The following is a 20,567-nucleotide window of genomic DNA, read 5'->3' as shown; positions in this document are numbered from 1 at the left end:
TTAGACCAGAAATGTTTTGAGTACAATGAGGAGCTTGTTGACCCCACTGAAAAAACTCTTCTCCTATATAAATGTTGTCTGGGAAATTAAGGTCTTTGGTGTTTTGGCTTCTGCACAGTCTTTCTTGTTGGAACTCAAAATGTCTCTCAGACATTTTTAGAGGTTCCAGGCCTTGGTCAGAGGCATTTTAGACCCTGGCAGGCAGCTGGAAACAGCTGTGATTTTGAGTTTGAGCCATGGAATGAGTTACCAACTTTGAAGGTGGAACAAGCAGTCACAAAAGGTTAGATAGTATAATAAAAATAGTTACAAAGTTGAGGGAAATTTTTTTTAGTATTGTACAGGGGGGTTTTAGCATCTGTACAGGGGTTTTTTTACTTTGTACATGGGGATCAGAAGTTCTAAGATGGAGGAAAGTGGGCTGATCCTGTTCTTCCTCCTTCTTCTTCCCTGCCTCCATGTTCTCGGTGATGCTGGCACGGATTCATTTAGAGTAGAAAAGCACGTTGTAATATAGGTAGTAGGTATTGGGGAAAAACTGTAAACATATAATACATAATATATCGTATAAAAGATAGCAGCAGCCCTGGACGGGGAGAGAGAAGAAGAAGACACCAGACATTGAGGGTGTCAGGGTGTGTGTGTGCCTCTGCCTGGGCCGCTGATCAAACAGCTGCAGCCCGAGAAGACAAGCTTTTAGATAACCAACAAGAAACTGCCTTGAGACCGAACAGCAAGAGGCTGTGGAGTTTTTCTTTGGAAGCACGGGTTGGAGGAGAGACTTTACCACCACACAAGACCCCTGACCAAGTCCGGGGTTCTCACACCTTTCTCAGGTTTGAAACTGTTGGGTTTGAATCTGAATCCTCTTGCTTTTCAAATGACATCTGAGATTCTGGTTGTGAAAGGTCTCTAGTCATTTTGCTTTTAAAAGTTACTTCACCCATAACCATCCAACCATAATAAAAATGTGTTCAGCTTCATAATTACAAGTTTTATGTTTTACAGTCAGCAGAGGTATGTTCTAGCATAGAATATAGAAAATTAGGCAACAAAGGTGTAGGTCAGAGGTTGTGGTTTTCTTTTTATTTGTTGACTTTTCCTCACCAGTGTTTTTGAAAATTTTATTGTGGAGACTCATCATGTCTCCCTTGCTTTTGCAGACCTTCTTAGGCCATCAAAGCAGCTTCAGCAATCTCAGCATTTTGGCACCGTTGTAACTATCTTGACCATAAAAAGACTTGTACCTGGTGCAGAGAACACCTCCCACAATGGAAGGTTTGCAGGAATGAGGGATGCCCAGGAGCGATTGCGGCTCTCCAGCGCTCCTTCCCAGGTGTGTGTACTGCACGCCAGCTCTCTGTGCTTTCCTGCTAACCTAGCTGGTGTTCCCAATGAAAATCAAGGTCTGCAGCTGCTGGGAGAAGCCTGCTGCTGGCACACAAAAAAAGCTGGCAGAGGAGGCAGGGCCAGACTCTCTACAGAGTGAAAAGTGCAGATGTTTGTCAGTTCAGGGCAGTTTAATAGAAAGCGTCTCTTCTTTGCCACTTCCCGGACTGCATACAGTTATTTGCAATTCCAAGCTGCTTATTCTCTAATTTAGTAGCTAATGACTCATCTGCCCTGGTGTGCTCCTCCTTCCCTCCCAAGCCACCAGCTCTCCCTGCTTGCTCACTTGCTCAACAGCCGACTAGAGCAAACCTGCAGCCTGCTTTAGTCCCTTTTGGCTCAACCTTCACAGGTCGTTTCAGCCTCCCCACCCTAGCAAAAGGTTAGTGAAAGCCCATTTCTCTGCCTCTGTTTCTTTGATTTGTAATTTTTTTCATGGGTTTATCTGCACAACAGATGGCTAATAAAAAAACCCCAGTCGAATAATCTGAGTGTGTCTTGTTGGGGGTGGTTGGCAGAAAAAATTGGGAGGGAGAACAAGTACTCGTGGATCAAAAGTAGCTGTGCAGGCAAATTTTATTTAAGGACAGAACACGGTATTTTATTTTACTTCTCACATTTGAGGAAAAAGAAATGTTAAAAATGCTGACTATAGTTGAAGAAAACATTTTTTACGTGTATCAGAACTTGTAAAGGTGAAAAGGAGTGGTCCTTGGTAATTAGGGTGAGAAGCATCCTGGAAGATAAAGATGTTTCTCAAAGGAGCTTGATGGTTTTGCAACTGCATAAAAAAATTTTCCTTTATACTGTAGGAAGATGCTAGATATGGTGGCATGTTACACCTAGCATTTTTGTAAGGAGGTTAGGAAATGATGTAGCAAAAGGTAGTTGTTTTTTTTACATTGGTTCTAAAAGTATTGCATGTCCAAATGAATTAACTGTCAGGTGTAAATGTGAGAACTTACTCTCAGCAGTCCTGAAGTATTAAACTTTTCCCAGCAGAAACTTGTCTTGGAAATGAGCTTTCTAGGACATTGTTCTGGTGTTGTTCTCAGGTTAATTATTCCAGGTCAAGTTTTCTTGTGGAAGCTTAAGTCATTTCTCAGCTTCTCAAATTCTGACCTCTTTATGTCAGTGGGGAATCTGGTAACACCCATATTTAGGCCACCAGATGCACTGCATTCTAAGCATGTGGGGCTTTTCCTTTTTTTTAAGGGAAGCAGGAGGTGAGATAGAGGAGCTCTAAAACTGGTTTTGTTTGCAGCAGCATATAACTTGATTTTGGCTTAAGGGAGTATCTTTTCTTTGACTTGGGAGGTTCTGCTTTTACCAAGAGCTAGAAAATGAAAATTTTCTCACCATGGCCTACATTCCATGAGAAACTTTTAGTTATGTTGGAAAATATGTGCTCTGTCTGACCACACAGCCTTTAAAGTAGCAGCAGCCAGAAGGGTTCTGGGATTGCCTAAGAAATTGCAAGACTAAGGAGAACTTTCCAGCACCCAGTGTACACCTCAGATACTTTGCTGAAGGGCACCAGTTGATAAAGCCATCAGTTCCAGCTGGGAGCTGCCCAGGAGCACCCTCCAGGCCTTTAGTGCTGGGGATGCAGCTCTCTCTTGTTCCTGCTTCCTCACAAAGTAACCACAGCCTTCCCTATCATCTCATGTTGCTCAAGATGAGAACATGTGTGCTGAAGTTCAGGATCAAGTTCCATGGGCAACATCCAATATAATCTGTCTAATCTGAATTATTTTTTAAATTTAGTTTAAGTTTTATGTCACATAGTGGTTGTTGGTGCCAATAGGTATTTTGCATATATATTACTGAGTGTATCGCACAGAAAATTAGTGTTTTGGGTTAAGATCAGGAAAGAAGAAAGAATAACTTTTAAAGTCTGTAAACTTGGCACAAAGCACTCTTGAGGGCAAAAATGGTAGAAGCAACATTAAGCCCATCAGGGCAATATGTTCTAGGATAATGGCTTTCTACAATGTAAGAAAGCAGATATTTAGGGTTGTATGCATGTAGTGTAGGATGTGGATGTATGTAACACTCTTTCTGTTCTTCTTAAAATACCTTGGAAATTTATGTGCTGAAACGTAAAGTTAAAATACCTGAGGGCAATTGCTTTCAGCTTAAGAAATGGCAGGTATTTAATTTCTGGTACAACCTAAAGTTCTGATGCTCTCCTGCCTGTGGGTTGTGATGGACAAAACCTCTTTTGGAGTATATATATGGACTTTGCTATCTCTGTACCAGAATGTATGTGACATTTTTCTGTCTCTGTGATCACCAGTCCTTTAGGGAGGGATATGTTATGGTTGCCGTTTTACAGCTGAGAGCATGACAAAATACGTGACCACATACTATGTATTTCTCCAGGGCTTCTGCTTCATACCAGCTACACAGGGATGTGAGAGAAAATACCTGGGGATTCAAGTGAGGGGTGCTTGAATCTGGGCTGTTGTACTGGAAGGGTGTCCTTGTCCACAAGGCAATGCACTTGGGGTATTATTGCATCACCTCAGGGTCTTGGCAACTGGATATTTTCATAAGGTACAGGGAGAACTGGAAACTAACATGCTTTACCTGAAATTATGCAAGGATCCTTATGAAATACTTTCTTTTTGCTGTAGGGGAGACTTGCTTCGTGACTGTGGTTATTATGAGCAAAAATAATGGTTGTGAAGCACTCATTAAACCCTGCTGAAGAGGATGGTTTGGGGGGGTGGGGGGATTGTTTCCCATGCGCTCAGGAGGCATTGTGCCCATGTCTTTGTGATTCTGTACTGTTCAGTGTGAAAGAGAAGTGTTTCTGCTCTAGATGATATAAAGAATTATCAAGAGCCTTTAGAAGAGCAATGTCCTTTGGACTTTTTAAAAATGAAAGCATAATAAAAATGTTTCCTTGACTACAGGAAAGATGCAGGCATTCATGTGAACAAGTGGAGCATTACATTACCTTCTCAGGTAGCAAGCAGAAGCCCACGCAATGTTCTACCTGCGGACTCATTTGAGTTGCCCTTGGATCAAGGTCCTGTCTAGATTAAAGGCTCGAATTGAGTCATGTGAGGTGCTGCAGCTGCATGCATACTCTTTGCTCATGACAAATGTAAAGTTATTTGAATTATTTGGCATCCCAAGTAAAAGCCCTGGGGTTAATAGTGTAGAGAATGCTCAGCTGATGCCTGGTAGCATATTTATGAATTGACTATTGAGAAAAAAGCAGGAGTGTCAGTTTGTGTGCCACTGGGTTGGTTTCATTGTGCTGACCACTCCCAGGTAAAGCCTTAGCAATGAAATGCAGATTAGCTCATTTTAAACAGGAAAAGGCTGACTTCAACCAGCCAACACAGTTCTAAAGCAGACTTGCCAAATTCTTGAAGATTGTCTGATGTGTGATGCTTCTCAGCCCTGATTTAAATAGATGTTTGGCATCACCATTGCCCTACTCCTGTCACCCAGCAGAGATACCATGCATTCAGCAGGGCTGCAGGATGAGCTGGATGGAGTGGCTTGTGTCCATGGAGCAGAGTCCCAAGCATCTTGTCTCACTTTGGATCATCAGGGGGACATGCAGGCTGCAGGAGTGATGGCAGTGATCTTTCCTTTCCTCCACTGAAGTGCCTACCATGCTCTTTTTGCTTCAGACGGATTCTACTGGAGCCCCATGATTTCTAGGAAAAAAACATACCAAAAGCTTAGGACTGGACTATCTGGCACAATCCTAGCTTAGCTCCTGGGCAGGAATGAGAGAAGTGGGAAGGACAGCTCCCTTGCTTTCCTCCAGGGGGAAGGAAGGTGGACAAAGGAAACCAGTTGCCTGTGCTTCCCTTTTCTTGTCAGTTTATTCAAAGGAAAAATAAAGGGGAAGCATGAAACTTTGCCAGTTACATAGATTCATTGGGCGGGACCAAGCACAGCAATGATATTAACTGTCTGCCTGTACTCAGTGTGTTTAAGATAGAAAAAGGATGTATGAATTAATTCTTCCTCCTTCTATGAAAGCTTCCTTAACCAGGCTAGAACAAGGATTATCAGTTTGGAAAAAGTTTTTTTTAAGAACAACTTTACTGCCATAACGTCTTCATGCAAGTTTTGGTTCAAGTACAATGTGGAGACCTTGAATGCTTCATGTCTCATGCAAAATTAGATACCTTATGTTTTCACATGTTATGTTTTCATGTCCGGACACATGTGTGACATGCCTGTTTAATGCAGTGTGAATGCATGCAAATGACATTTTTTTATGTCCTCACTTCCTTGAACAGGTTTTAATTGTGATCAACTTTGTTGATTTGATTTTTAGTAGAATGCTAATAAACTATTTAAAATGCACAATGGAAAATATTCTTAGTTCATGAAATGGATCAGAAATAATAGTCAGCTGCAAAAGAATTTCCATTAATCTTCTTAAAGGCCGGAGATAAGATTTCAGAATCAGATCAAATATTTGTATTCCACATTAGGAGACCTCCTCAGTTCTGTCAGACAATCAATTAATCCTTTTCGGGGTCTCAGTTGCTCTGGTTTGCATTTACCTCTTTCATGTTGTCCATGAAGACCTTTTATAGACTCCTAATGCACATTTATTTGGAAGTCTAAAATTGCGTTGGAGGCTTGACCTTCTGTTATGTTTGTCTTTGTTTTGTTTCTTTTAGCTGAGAACAGGGAGAGATGGGCACTTCCCACTTCCTTGAGTTTCGTAGGAGTGTCAGGGGCGGTGTGTAGACCTGGTCCCACTGAGCTGTTCAGCTGTCATGAGCATCTCATGATTAAATCTCATGCTGAGGGTGCCGTACACTCCCCCCTCCCAGCATCTCGACTCACTCAGCATGAATTTCCCACTATATAAGATGTGGGAGACGAGGTGACAGCTTGCTTGCAGGCAGAGCACAGGATACTACATGGGAAGAGAGAATGTAAAAAACATCTGCTTTAAGCTGGTACTGAAGATATTTGCATAATTTATTAGTATTTTTAGAAAACAAGGGCAATTAAGGAAATAAATATTTGTCATGGATGCAACATATTGTGTTAATATCAGATGATGTCATTGTTCAGTGATGCTTTGCATATTACCTCTGTATGCAGCAGAGGGCACTAAGCAGAGCTTTTAAAGTACAGGAAAATTCTGCTTTTTTTTTTCTTCATTACCCAGATTGCTGCCTTTAGAGTACTTCTTACAGATCTCAATTACTCACTATTACTTTTTTGTGTGTGTTTTTGTCATATTTGTTACATTTTGGCTTCAAAATTTAGAGAGTCGGCTCGGCCCATCCAAGGGCAGTCTGTTAGCAGGTTTACGTTCTGGGGAAAAAAAAAATCAAATGTTATGTCAACTCATTTTCTGAGTTGATTTGCAGTCATCACTGTCATTATGATTCTTCATAAGTTTCCAGGCACCATCATGGTGAAAATGAGGAAGACCAAGACAGATTTCTCATCCTATCATGATGATGTACATGAACTCCCAGAAAATCAGGGCTAAAGTCTGAAGAATTTGCCAACCACCACAAGACTAGAGACAGAAGTATTTTGATTATTTCAACAGCAATATTTTGTACAATGACATAACCACTTCTCTCAATACTAAAATAATCTAAACTTCTCTGGAAACTGTATGATATAAAAAGTGTGTGTGATGGTTCATTACAAGTTTCATAACTCTACACTAGAAAGTAGTTTATATCACTACCATCTTTTGAGTACATTCAATTTGCCTGGTTAAAAAATAAAGCAAAATAAGGCAATAGTTTGTTGCCTGTCAGGGATGAAAACATTCTTCATGGTAAGAGATGAAGAGGTGAACTGCTTCTTCAGTGAAAATAATTTGAGGGGAAATAAAACTAGAGGGAGATGGATTTAAAATGAATGGAGGTGATTCTTCATGCCAGAGGCAGGACTTGCAGGACTTCAGACAATGCTGTGAGTGCAAAAACTTTACACAGGCTGATGGAAAGACTGGGCAAGCCTTTGGCAGAGAAGCCTCACAGAGATTACTCAATAGATGAAGCAGAGCAGGTACAGCGAATCCTTTGAGCTGAAAATGGAGTAAGACAGAGACTGTTATGAGAAGGTGTAAGTGCCACCTTATTCTTCCCTGGCTGTGTACTGCTGCCTCTTTTGTATACTAAATATTGGACTAGATTGACCTGGGGATTGCTGGGGAGTTTCCTCTATTATAAGGGACTTATAATTAACATCTAAAAAAAAAAAACAACCGGCTGTTGAAAGCAGTTCTTGTGCAAAATGAATCACAAATGTAAAGCAATTTCAGGTGCATGACAGACTACATTCATTGCTTAGCTATTAGACTATAAATCATATTTATAAACCCCTGCCTCTGGAAGAGTTCTGCTGTATTTATTTCAGATGGCTTTCAAGCCTCATTTAAGAATGTGTTTCTTCAAATGTTTCCAAATGCTACCTTGTTGTACTTTTTTTGTTGTTGAATGACTTCCTAAAGTAGTTTGAACCAAATAATTGTGCTCTTTATGTTTCATCCCTGATCTCATGTATTCAGTTGGTTCACTAATACATCTCCAGCATGCAGAATGTTTGATTAGTGAAGTGAATAGCTGCTTTCTTTAATGTCTTATCCTGACAGTCATGGTGTTTGAGCTGGTTACAAATGCCATCTGCTATTCAAATGACCAAAACATAGAATTCTGGACTAAATTAATGTGCATTCATTGCACAAGTCCTTTGGCCACAGTAGGAAGTCCAGCCTTGTCTTCTAGTGGAAAGGCAGCCAGTCCTGGCAGGGAGTTGGAGCTGCACGTGGCACATCCGCTGTGTGTCTGCCCAGCAGAGCAGTGCCGGAGTCAAGGGCAGGGCCGGACGCCTTTGAAGGGAGCCTTTGGCTCCATCTCGTTGATCCCTGCCCTGCACGGGCTGTTCCTGGTGGGGAGCCCATCTCACGCAGCTGCAGCCCTTGCCGGGGCTTGCACAGGAGGACCAGGGACCCAGCCTGTTGCTGGGCTGCTCCCCTGCCCCAGCAGCGCTCCTTCCCGCCTGTGCCAGCAGTGCCCCTGCAGAGCAGGGTGTGGAGATGCCAGGGGTGCATAATGCTGTGCATGCTTGGAGCAAGCAGGCGCTAGGGGCATCTTATTTTTGCCAGCCTCTGGAGGAACATATTTTCCCTTGGCTGGGCTTTTCCATGGCTGGCTACCCTGCCTGGGCTTGGAGGTGCTCAGAAGTACCCATTCAAGGTTTGATCTGCATTGCTTTAATCATCCCAAACAAGCCAGTCCTGTCCACATGCAAATACTCAAACTGAAATCCTTTTGCATTTCATGTAACAGTTTTGTATTTTTCTCAGTTTGGCAACTTCTGTGTCTTATGAGAATCGGAAATAATCCCATTGCTTGGAGTTAGTGCATTTGCTTATTTGCATATACAATTTCACATCAGCATCAGTATCTCATGTTCTGCTTTCTCCTTCTTTCTAGCCCTGAGCAGAAAGTGCCCGTGGTGGGCCTGCTGGGATGGTCTAGAGACATGAAAGCACGCCCGCTGGGAAGGGGGCTGAGGTGGGGCAGAACCAGTTTTCAGACATAAGCTGATGGCAACTTGAGCCTGGGGCTGGTGGGGCTTCCTTTGACGGGTGAAAGGTTTTTGTGTGGTGATGAGCTCAGTGAGCAGTCTTCATTCTTCCTGCCTTAAATCACTGCTGTGTTAAAAGTATGTTCCTTATTTTCCTATGCCCTTCTTCCCCATGTCAAAAAGAACAGTTTTATCATGAAGTTGAGGAAAAATTTAAATCCTTTAAATTATTTTTTTAAAAGGCATTGTACAGGTATTTTAGCATTCAAAATAAATGAAAGATTGAGATAATTTGTATCTGTGTGTGTCAAAAGCTACCTTGTCCTTCTATCTGTGCTTGTTTGTTGAGGGAAAGCAGATATATAGTCCACAGACAATAGATGCATGAGGAACATTTTTTTAATCTCTTGTTAAGGTGTAGGGTTGGCAATAGAAGATGTGAGGACTTTTTATAACTCTGCTTCCAGCATGGTGCTGGGTGAGTTCCCTGGAACACTCTGGAGAGCAAGCAGTGTGCCAGAGTGTTTCTCTTTAGGACTCTCTGTTGGAATCTGCTGGGAACTGATTTTCTGCTTGTTTTTTTCCCTGGGATTCTGAAGCCTAGTAAGAGCCAAGTGGTCATTTTTGCAGTTGTGGCACTTTGGACTTCTGTAAAAAATAAATTTTAAAATATCATCCTTAAAGATACTGCAAATCACTGAACAGCTTTTAAAAAGAGTGTGCCATGTTGTTGTGTGCCTCTGTCTAACTACCTGTCATACCTCCAAGAGCACTGGGGGGCTATTTCAGTTACTTGCATTCCAAGATACATAAATCCTGTAAGTAATATATATCTTTTCTATAATTAATAGACCATACAGTTGTGTGTGATTAATAAACCACAGTGACGTGACAGCCCAAGTACTTGGATTTTTTTTTTCTTTTCATTTTGAAGTGCAGATGTGAAGTTAGTGCAGTGTAGTTAGTGATTTCACGTATTTAGGAAAAACTTTTTTCCTGATCTGGATGGAAGTTTTTGTTGTGTTTGCATTAATGTATGAAATTTAGTGTTATTCTTTGTAGTAGAATGAATAAAGGCACCACGGGAAAAAAAAATATTGTTTCCTCTCTAGACTTTACATTACTGTGCAGTTGTAAGTATGGCATGTGTTTATGCCTATTAATTTTTATTGAAATAAGAGTTTCATGCTCCCCTGGAGTTTTATGATGTTTTTTTTTTCTTTTAAGAAACACTGCAAGCAAATCCAGTTAGAAAACTAAAAGCAATGTTATGGGAGATGAAAAGTATATTTTGACTTTGTTTGTTGATTCTTGGCTTACAGACATGTAAAATGTAGGATTGTATTAGTGTGCTTAGACCATCTCAGAATATTACATGCTGGAGGAAGGGAGTCAAATGCCACAGCTGAAGCAGATGGTGTTCTTGAAGTCTGTCTGTGCAGCACTTCCTACACCACGGAGTGGGTGGAATGATGGGAGTAGAATTCTCTGCACTTCACACAGCTCAGATGCTGCACCAGATACAGCACCAGCCTGTCTTGCACCAGATGTTGGTGGGTCAGAAGGGAACATCCTGCTTAGAGGTCAGCTTTCTTTCACTGTACCTGATTCCTTCTTTTGGGTTTCAGTCTCCAGACTGCTGCTGTGGGATCTGCTGTACCTGTGGTCCCATTCAAGCCCTCAGGAGTGCAGGGATATTGTTGCAGGAGTTGTTTGGAGGTCAGCAGTTTATTTAAAGACACTCCCGTGTCTGTCCCCATGGTAATATACCTATGAAGAGGATCTGATCCTTAACCAGCTGATAAATGCAACCATCCCACGTCAATCTTACCAGCACATACTGCTCCATGAGGGTGCCTATAATGTATTCTTCATCACATTTACATCCTGGCAATTTGAAGAATCTACTGAAAAATATCTTCCTCTACTTTCAGGACTCTTCCAGTACATAAAATTACACTGACTACTTTGAATCCTTTACTTACTTCAGTTGCACCACAAGAACACAGTGAAACTTTGCTAGTGGGAAAATAATGCAGAAGCTCTTTGTCCATTGCCTGCTCTTTGCAGGCTAGGAGGTGATTATCAGTTGCCTTTACAATTTTAAGGCTGATGGTTAACCGTAGCTGAGGGCAGTAGCATTCTTCTAACTGCAGCTAAAAAATACTTTCTGGTGATTATCAGGGAGTCAAGTGGTCACACACTAATCTTTCCTGATTTTCAGCATTTTGTTAGCTGAAATATTTTAACTCTTTTCCAAACACTTTGTTTATACATAATTGGATTTAATGTCCTTAGAAAGGCTGTATTATTTTTCTATGCCCAGAAGATAATGAGAACAATTAAAGTGAAGATAATGAGATCAGTCCTAAAGAGGGGTGAGATGATCTAACAGGAATCTGTATTTTCGAGGACGGTTCATTTGACAGGACTCAATGACACACAAATGGTGCCTGTTGCTTCAGGACCATATGACAGTATTTTTGTCATGCATCATGCAAGGTTAGCGTGGGGGTTGCATCAACAAGGAGTAGTGAACAGAGAGAGGTAGCAGTTCCCAAATAGCGTAAAGGATATAGCTGGTAATTACAGACTGGGTGGTGTCAAGGGTACAGCCAGTAATTACAGACTCACTTCCTTGCCCCCGAGGACCTGAGCACTTCTGTCCGGTCTCCAAGACAGTGAGAAGGGCAGCTGTAACACTGAGCCTCTTTTAACCCTTTCTTGAGCTGTGGTGTTAGACATCATTCATTTAACTCCCTGGCCCTGGGAAGGGTCAAGCGTGACCTTTGTGATTGCGGGAGAGCCCGCAATTAGAGGGTAAACACCTGATGCTCCCTGTCTTGTGTCTAGGTAGAAGTATGTACTGTGTATCTAATACACATAATATACAATATTGCTGCTGCTAACATAAGGAAAGTTACTTTTTTGCAAATATGTGAGTAAATAAACAAGTTGAGCCCACATAAGTCATCAGATCAGGAGTGATAACTCACTGGCCATCTGTTTCTCTCTGTGACTCTGTTTTTGTTGCTTGCTCTTTGGATACAAAAAATGTATCCAAATTAAGGTGCTTCAGCTTTCCATCTTCACATAATTCTTTTGGTGCAGACATCCTTGGGAATGTTGAGTGTCTATGTTTTATTTCTGACTGTGAAAATCATGATATCCAGAAAAGAAATTACTTCAAAAATGCCAAGCAAAAAATGAACATTTATATATGAATTATGAACATGATTTATCCAGTTTGTCTGAGTAACTGTTTTGTTGCTGGAGTTACTTAATCTTCATCCAGAATGAGTAGCCCCCTTTTCAGTAAATGTGAAACCCTACCTTGTGCAGGAATATCTTGAAACTTGCGTAAACATAATTAATAGGAGCATTAAGTATCTGATAACTTGCCTCCACTATTTCTGAGGTGTTGCTGCTTTCAGTTCTTCTTGTAACTTCACATTGCTGTATACATCTCTATAAATGACTCTATGCCTCTGCTTTGAAAAGAGATTAGGCACTTCTTGCCATCAAAGGTGCATAGTATCATATTTTTTCTTCAAGAAGGCAGAGACAATGTTTTCTGGATTTGGTTTTGGTTTTGACCACTGAATTTACTAACAAGAGACTGAAGCATACTTGAGTTGGTATGCTTAAGTCTCTTGTACATTATTATATGAGTTATAACATTTCAGTTTCTTCTCTGATTGTTCTGGGGTGCTGGAATACTGTTATGAGAAGTTGGATATGGTGAAATTTGTGTTTCTATCTGTCTTCTCTTGGACTGAAATCTATTGATTCTGAAATCACCAAGCTTTGCACAGATTTTCAAGGTGTAGCAGTCAGAGAAAATGCAGTTTTCTGAAATGGTAAAGATAGACAGGAATATGTTCAGACATCCTCTGAACCAAGATCTTGCCATTTTTGAAATGGCCTGCTCAACATCACAGTCCACTAAAAGAGAAATCTGCATTATTGTAGTCACATGCTCAGAGATCAGTGTTCTTGTTTGGTTTAGGTTTTTTTTTTCTTTAAATAGGAACAAAATAAAATGTGGTAGAAATTTCTTTGGTAACACAGAAACAAGAATACAATTTCATACAATTATGAAAAGATCTTACTTTTATAATGTTTGTGGTATAGGTCTCATGAAAATGGACAAGTCTTACCAGAAAGATGTGATTTTAAAAAACCCCAAATACTGTTTAGTCATCAACATTCTTTTGCAAGTAATGCATGGTTGGTTGCTTTAGTTGAGCACATAGAGAACCAGGAGTTTAATTTCATACTGAAATATTATCTTTTCCTCTTGGATAAACCAAGCAGACTGATAGTAGTTGATACTACATGCAATGTGAGGCAAGGCAAGACTGAACTGTGTCTGTTGAATCATTGCTTCTCATTCCTAGGAAATTCTATGGATCTGATCTCCTTCAACAATAAATTGCCTTCCTATTAGGGTTTCTTTAGGGATGCTTTTTTAGCTGTATGCTTTGCTGAAGCCTAGGTTCAGGTTACAGCTGCCTGGGGTTTGTTCTTACTTGTTTTATAGGGGTAAGGAGTCCAACAGAGAGGCAGAGATCACTGTGTATCTTGAGTTGATTCCTGCCATGAAGAGTGAAGATTGAATGCAAGGAGCATTTTTGGCTGCCAGGGCTACAGGCAGCAGTGCTCGTTCTCCAGACACTTCAAAGGCTTTGTGCTGCTTCACTGGTCTAAAGCAGGGAGTCGGGGCAGAGCCTCTGTATCAGAAGACCCTCATCTTCTTTCAAACTGTGGAGAGCCAATACTGCCTGTATGACTGAATTACTGAGGCATGTTTCTCTGTGTGCTAGTTTGGCATGTCATAAAAGATGTCTGTTTTCTGTAATCATAGTTTCTGTGCTTGTTTAATCATCGAGGAACAATAATTCTGCTCACCCTTCTTTGCTTTTCATCTTCCTCTGTCTCACCTTGCCAAAAGCATGTGATGTTCCTGAGCTTGCTGTAACCTTTCACTCTTTTTGTAGCTGGAACATTTCTGTCAACAGGCTTTCCCTCCTGTGCAGGTTCCCCAATATTATACTGACGTCAAAAGCAGAGAACTTGCTTCCATTAAACACTTCATCTAGTTGGAGGTTTTAAACTCCTGGTACCTTTCATGACACTGAAGTCCAAAGGCTCCTCACACTGTGAACATCACTATGACAACCAGTTACTTTTCTCCTCAAGTACACAATTTGAAAATTTGGGCAGAGATGTTTTTATGTATGTTTGATGGAACAGCTTGTCAGAAGCTAGTATGGATAGGACTCACAAGACCTTATGAGACAAGCAAGCCAAACACAAGATCTTCAAAATGAATGTAAAAATGAATGTAAAACTCATTTTGTCATTGAGTTTATGATACCCAAATGAGAAAGGAGAGACACTGAGTGTTCAGAGCGAGACACAGGACAGAAGTAAGGCTCCTACCATCCTGTTTTCCTCCACAAGAATGGAAGTGGACAGGAAAATGTAACCCCCTACCAACAGTTTTGAACCACAAAGCTCATTGCTTACAGCTGGGTCTTATGTCAGTAGCAGGGCATCACTGTGTTTGCCTCCTCCTCCACACTGCAAGCAAGTCTCTCAGAGTTTGAGGTGACAGTACTTGGCAAAGCTGGTATGCTAAACTGATTGTTTTTTTTCCTTTTACCTACCTTGAAAATCCCATCCTGCATAATTACCTAATTTTGTTGAGAAAAGCTGCAGTGGAAAAAAGGCTTGTTAGTTTATGGGATAAGAGGGGATAAAACAGGTTTCTCAATCCCTGTTCCTAGAAGGCTCTTGGCAGAAAGATAGCTGGATTTCTAGGGCATCAGGGAACCACACTGGCTTCTATAGCAGTAATTTGGCAGATGCTACAGAAGATGATGCAATAAAACCTATATGTTACTTCTACATAGCTGGACTTTTAGTAATTGCTATAGGACCATTTATTAGGTAAATAATTGGTTTTTCCAGGATACAATATATTTATATAGGAGAGATTTATGATAGCTAAAAGGTAACAAATTCATATATTGGCACCTGCTTAAAACACTAATTTGTGTGCTTTATTTAATTCCTGAATTTTATTTCAAAAGCTTCAGATAATGCAGGATTGAGAAAATGGTAGCTGGAAGCAAAGCAACTGAGAAATGTATTTGAAAAGCCTGCATATGATATCCATTGCTTTTGTAAAGAATATTTCCTTTATGACCTCCTCCTGCTTTGTATTTAACATTTCAAAGAACTTTGGGGGACTCTCTGTAGGCTGTGTCTTCATGAAGCCAGTAGCCAAGGATTTAAAGTATTGTCAGTGCTGGCCCAAAGCTGAAAACTGCAGGCGTTTTTAATCTCAGGGTGGGGGGGTGGGTGTTTAAACCCAACCTTTTGTGTTCAGATTAGGGAATGCAGGAGGATAGACTTAAGGGGTGTTAGTGAGAATTTTTTCACTGGCAGTTCAGTAATAGCATCAGGCTTTGGAAATACTTTTTTTCCAATTCTTTGTTATTTCAGTAATTACTATGCGGTGGGTAGAAATCCACAGGGTTTGTGGTTTTTTTAAGTACCTCAGCAATGACATGGGGATATGGGCAATAAAAAGAAGTACTTGTTTTTATAACTTTTTACTCCTTGGATGACTGTGGGCACTTAAATAACTTTTCAGATAGTCTATCATTGTTTCAGTCCTGATGTCTGTGTTTATTTTGTCTTGGTTCCATCATCTGGGATAATAGTAAGATCCATCTTTAGAGAGGAAGGAAGACAAAAACAATTTGACACTAGCATCATGCTCTGACAAATCTGAACCCTGCCAGTTGTGAAGGCAGATTGCCTGATTTACTTTACACTGACTGAGAGATGGAAAGGTTATTAAACATCTCCCCCATTAAGAAAGAGATCAAAGACAAGTTGCTGAGCACCATGCATTTGGAGTTTCTTTTACTTAATACAACAATCTATGAAACATTTGTCCTGAGTATTTGCTGATTCGTGGAATAGCTGGGGGTACAAAGCATTTGAAATTTTTATGTATGGGAACATGGTGACTCCTTGCTAAAGTTTCTGAGATCATCACCATAACTAATAAGATTTACCACAGTTGGGTTGTGTAGGTATTGAGTTCAGCTCAATAGTGATCAGTTTTAATGAAGACTAGAGTTTCTAGCTCTTAATTTTGTACATGATTCTTTCAAACAGAATTCTAAAGCTAGGAAATTTTACTTTCACGTAAATGGTCTCACGTAAGATGTTTGTTTCTTTTGAGAAAGATATTTCTTGGGTTTCTGGAAATTTTAAATGTCAGTGGTTCTCTGTGCCTTACAAAAGTTCATTGTAATACATAAAGCATTTTGAAAGAAATTTTATCCTATGCTAATGCCATTCATGTGCTTTAAAGGATGTAATACAGTTTTGTGATAGATTGTAATATGGTTTTGTGGTAGAAGTGAGGAGTGCATTTTTCAGAATTACAAAGGGAATTTCTGATTAAATTTTCTAATTTGATATTAATTTACTTTTCCTAATTTCACAGTTTATTCAGTTTATTTTGATAATCACAATAATACTCCTTTGTCGTAAGGGAATTTTTTTCTTCATAACATCTACATGTTTCACTTGTTCTTATCCTTGATCTGGTTAGAAAGTTATAGGTTGAAAAAATCATACCAGAAGTGTTCTTGTATCTGGTATGACACTTCAGTGTTGTGCTAGAAACATTTTGCTAAGGTGAGGCTTTGGATGCTACTCCCTTCTGCTTAGCTCCACAGAAGAGTCAAAGATCTTACCCCGCAGAAATCTGGGAGGTAACAGTGCTCTCCTGGATTTAAGCCTCTCTTTGTGTATAAAGCCATATTCATTAATAACAAAGCAACTGACAGCCTCACAATAATATAGAAGGATATATAGAAAAATAAAGTAGCAGAGCTCCCTGTGGTTGATACTTTTGTTTTAGCAGATTGCTACTGTTGTGTAGGGTGACACTTAGTAAGACAAAAATTATTTTGTTGCACTAGAGCATTGAGGAAGAGTTTAACTTTCTTAAAAGGTGGTGGGAGAAGTTTGAGACCCAGTGCTATAAAATGTCTTTTTCTTGTTCCTCTACTAGAATACAAAAATCTCTGCATTCAGGAGAAGTGCTAAGAACAGCTTCTACAGAGAGGCAAGTGCAAGTAGTGCCTGCATAAACCTTCATCTGAACAGGGCAATGGGAAATTGTCTCTGGTTACACACAGGTGGGTAATATCAGAAGCCAAGTGGAGGATGGCAACAAGCTGTAGTAACCAGGGGTAGTCAGGGTAGATGTCCCAGGAGTGGAATTATCGTTCTGATGGGTGCTACTGCAGAATCAGAAGATAAGGGACAAACGCCAAATGACCAAAGAGTACCACCTTCACAGGCACAAACTGATTCTGCAGTGCTGCAGTCTGATCCAGAGAACAAGCAGACTGATGATTTTGCATTTATTTTCCAGAAGCCTTTGAATCAGGCATCTATAGAGTCATGTAATTTTCGTCTGTTCTTATGATTCTTCTCTAGACTTTTTTCATACCTAAATGTATGTGCCAATGAGACAGCCTCTGAATCTGAGACTATAGTAAAATATCTAAGAAGTGATTGAATTATTTTTCTGTGAGGTGAGAAATTGGTGCTTTTTAATTTATAAGTTTATCCTTGTTTACATTTTTTCAAACTTATGGGTAAAAAACATACATTTTCAGTACTAAACCACTATTTTGAAAGCCTATTTAATTTAGGCAGAGTTTCATGCACATATGGAAGTAACTGAATGACAAGAGGTTGTTTACAAAGGGTGGAGTAGCCTCTTTTCAGGAGGCTACTCCCAATTTTTCTAAAGTTTTAAAGATCTCTTCCTCTTGTGCATGCTATATATATGCATCCAGAAAATACACTCACTATATTGTACAGCTGTATAAGCAAGAATTTTGAGAGGGCCCTTAGTTATTCAGCAAATGTTCTGCAGTGTTATAGCAGCTGCTGGGATTTAGTTCCTTTGGTATGCTGCTTTTAGGACTGCCCATCAAATACATTCATTGTCCTCCTTGCAGGACAGTGCAAGCCATGCAAGATGCAAAACACTGCAACACTGCCCACTTCTTACTGCCAAGGGCCTTCTTTTCTTAGTGGATTTTTCTTTAAAATATACCTGCAGAATCCCCTTGTTTATGTTGATGTAGCACCCAGAATTTTCACAAGAGCCCAAGGCCTGCACATGCATGGTGCCATCTTTGCAATATAGGCTCTGTGGAGGAATGGGAATAGAGAGACATAGAGATGTGGGAATTAATCTCTAGGAAGATAATTTGTGATGGCTTTTACTGCTAGTGGGATCTACACTGGCTGTTGACTTCTTGCTCTCCATTGTTTCAACTCCCAAAGCAGAAGGTTAGGCTGTTATTCTAACTTACAGTACAGCTGGTCCCCATATATCAGTATGTTACTTAAATGCCAGGGTACTAATGATATGTGACACCAGTGGAAAACAAGAAAGTTGAGGCCAGCATTTTTGGCATATCTTTTACTACTATGTCCTTTGGAAGAACAGCCGGTGAATGAATTGACTTGTGATTTGAATTGAAGGTTTAGAATTCTGTTATATGTGAGAGGAAATTTGTGCAGGATTCATGACTTGTCTCCCTCTCTCGTTGATTTTGTGCACTGAGGAGTTACAAGCCCAGCTTCCAACCATTTTATCTAACTTGCTTTGAGTCAGTGATAATAGAAGAGGAAAAGGATGTATCAAAACAAAAGCTGCATCCTACAAGTGTTCCTGCTTGTACGCTAGCTTTTAGGAAGATTTGGGTATCCAGATTTAAAAATCTTCTGCATCAAGTGTCTTCTGTGCAGAGGAAGCAAAAATGCAATCAGAAGGTCTGGCACGCAAAAAAAGAATGAAAACAGGGGAGCCTTTCTTCTCATTTCCCAGACAGGTTTTTCTTAAATTTGTGCAAGTTAAAATAAATACCACAGCACATAAGGCAGCACACAGAAAAATGAATCGGTGAACTACAGCACGTGTGCAGCAGCAGCGCTGCATTCCTGTCATCACACATTCCCAAAGCATAACACTGAGAGAAATATGATCTGAAACTAGTTTAAGAGGTGCTGTAAGTAAGCCAGAATTACTACCATGGTATAACCCAACCTGATAGCAAGACTGAAGACTTGCTTGTGATAGGCTTTGAAATATTTTTCTTTTTTTCTATTTGGAATTTTTTTCACTTATACCTTTGCCTTTGGGATTTTTTTCTTTCCCTTTTTGGTGGAGTTTCTCAAATGTTCTCTTCAAGAAGAGAGTTGTCTGGGCAAGCCCAACTTTTCCCTTGCCAATAAATCCATCAAGAAAGGCTGCCTCTTTTTGTGACCTGGATCACAAGCATGGGTTACAATTACTTAGCTTCTCTTGCATATTTGAGTAACAAGTATTAGTGAGAGGTAACAAATTAATAGTGTTAGTGTCAGAAGTCTAAGGACTGATGTGAAAGGTTGTGAGTGAGTTTTCTGGTTTATTCTTGCTAGTATATCTAATTACAAAAATCTGGAAGAGAAAAGTAGTGCTTCCTACAGACAAAGACAATTACAGTGTATTGCCAGATCTCCTTAACCCATAAAGTATTGCTTAAAAACATGTCTACTAGAGTCTGAGTTCTTAACTTTTGTTAATAGAGAGGTAAAAGAATCCACACATGAAAATGGTGAGTTTCTGACATGGAAAACTTTCTTCTTCATGGATTTATAATGTTAGAGATTCTGGCAATGTATTTTCTCAGGAACTCTATTGTGCAGAGCTGTAAATCTAATAAACCTATAGATTACCAAGGCCTGTGATGTCATACATAAGCTTGGGGTTTTTCACAAGTTCATAATTACATTTTCCCCACCTCTTCTCACACTCCATTTTTTCTCCTTCTCATCTCCTTTACAACTGCTTGTACTACAGGCTTTTTTCCCCACTTTATTTTTTGTTTATTTCTTTCTGCTCTCTCTCTCCTACTTTCAAAAACCCTGCAATTCCTTCCCAGAATCTCACAGCAACCTATCTCTCCCTCTTAAAATGTTACAGAATGTGATGGTTTTGTTTTCATAGGCCACAGAAGGACCCTCTGCCCCGTTTTACGTGGTTGCCTGTGACTGTAGTGCAAAGTGTCCCGTGTGTCCCAGTATTACCAATGTTATTTGTAGTGCTTGTTGCTGAAGCTGGACATAGGAAAAGGACCCATATCATAGACCTTCAGTGTGATGCCACAAAACTCTGTGTGGCACTTGGCATCTTGTTAGTGTTAGCTCCCCCAGTGGTGTTGGGTGCTTGTCAGGCACCAGCTCAGCTGACAGTAGTAAAATGAAGCCCTTCTAATTTCCCCCGTGAGGCAGACAGATCAGGCTGTGTGCAACAGGCAAGGTAGTGACAGAGTAAGGGAGAACCCAGGTTTTGACTGCATAGTTTGAGAGAAAATTATTTTAGAGGTGTAGCTTGTCTTAGTGAAGAGGGAGATTGATTTCTTCCTTGCATGTCCTATTATTTTGCCTTTTTTTATTTTAGTATTTGTCTTGTGTGCTTATTTAATTTGACAAACCTCATGCAGTCAGTCCCCAGGTCAAGGAAGTAGCTA

General features: G+C 40.2%; 1 protein-coding gene across 6 annotated transcripts in view; it reads left to right on the top strand.

Moving 5' to 3' along the window:
* Positions 1–20,567, top strand: part of STOX2 (storkhead box 2) — a 142,372-nt gene that overhangs the window by 46,170 nt on the left and 75,635 nt on the right. The window contains exon 1 of one of the 6 annotated variants that reach the window (XM_077782896.1): positions 1,750–1,771. The exons of the other annotated variants lie outside the window; for them this stretch is intronic. The gene's annotated coding sequence lies outside the window, so the exon portion shown is untranslated. Of the gene's footprint in view, positions 1–1,749; positions 1,772–20,567 lie in introns of those variants that run through there. 6 annotated transcript variants of the gene reach the window in all.

The sequence above is a fragment of the Lonchura striata genome, chromosome 4 (genome assembly GCF_046129695.1).
Source record: "Lonchura striata isolate bLonStr1 chromosome 4, bLonStr1.mat, whole genome shotgun sequence".
Taxonomy (NCBI): Eukaryota; Metazoa; Chordata; class Aves; order Passeriformes; family Estrildidae; genus Lonchura; species Lonchura striata.
The sequence above is the reverse complement of the archived record's forward strand: the minus strand, read 5'-3'. Positions and strand labels throughout refer to the sequence as shown.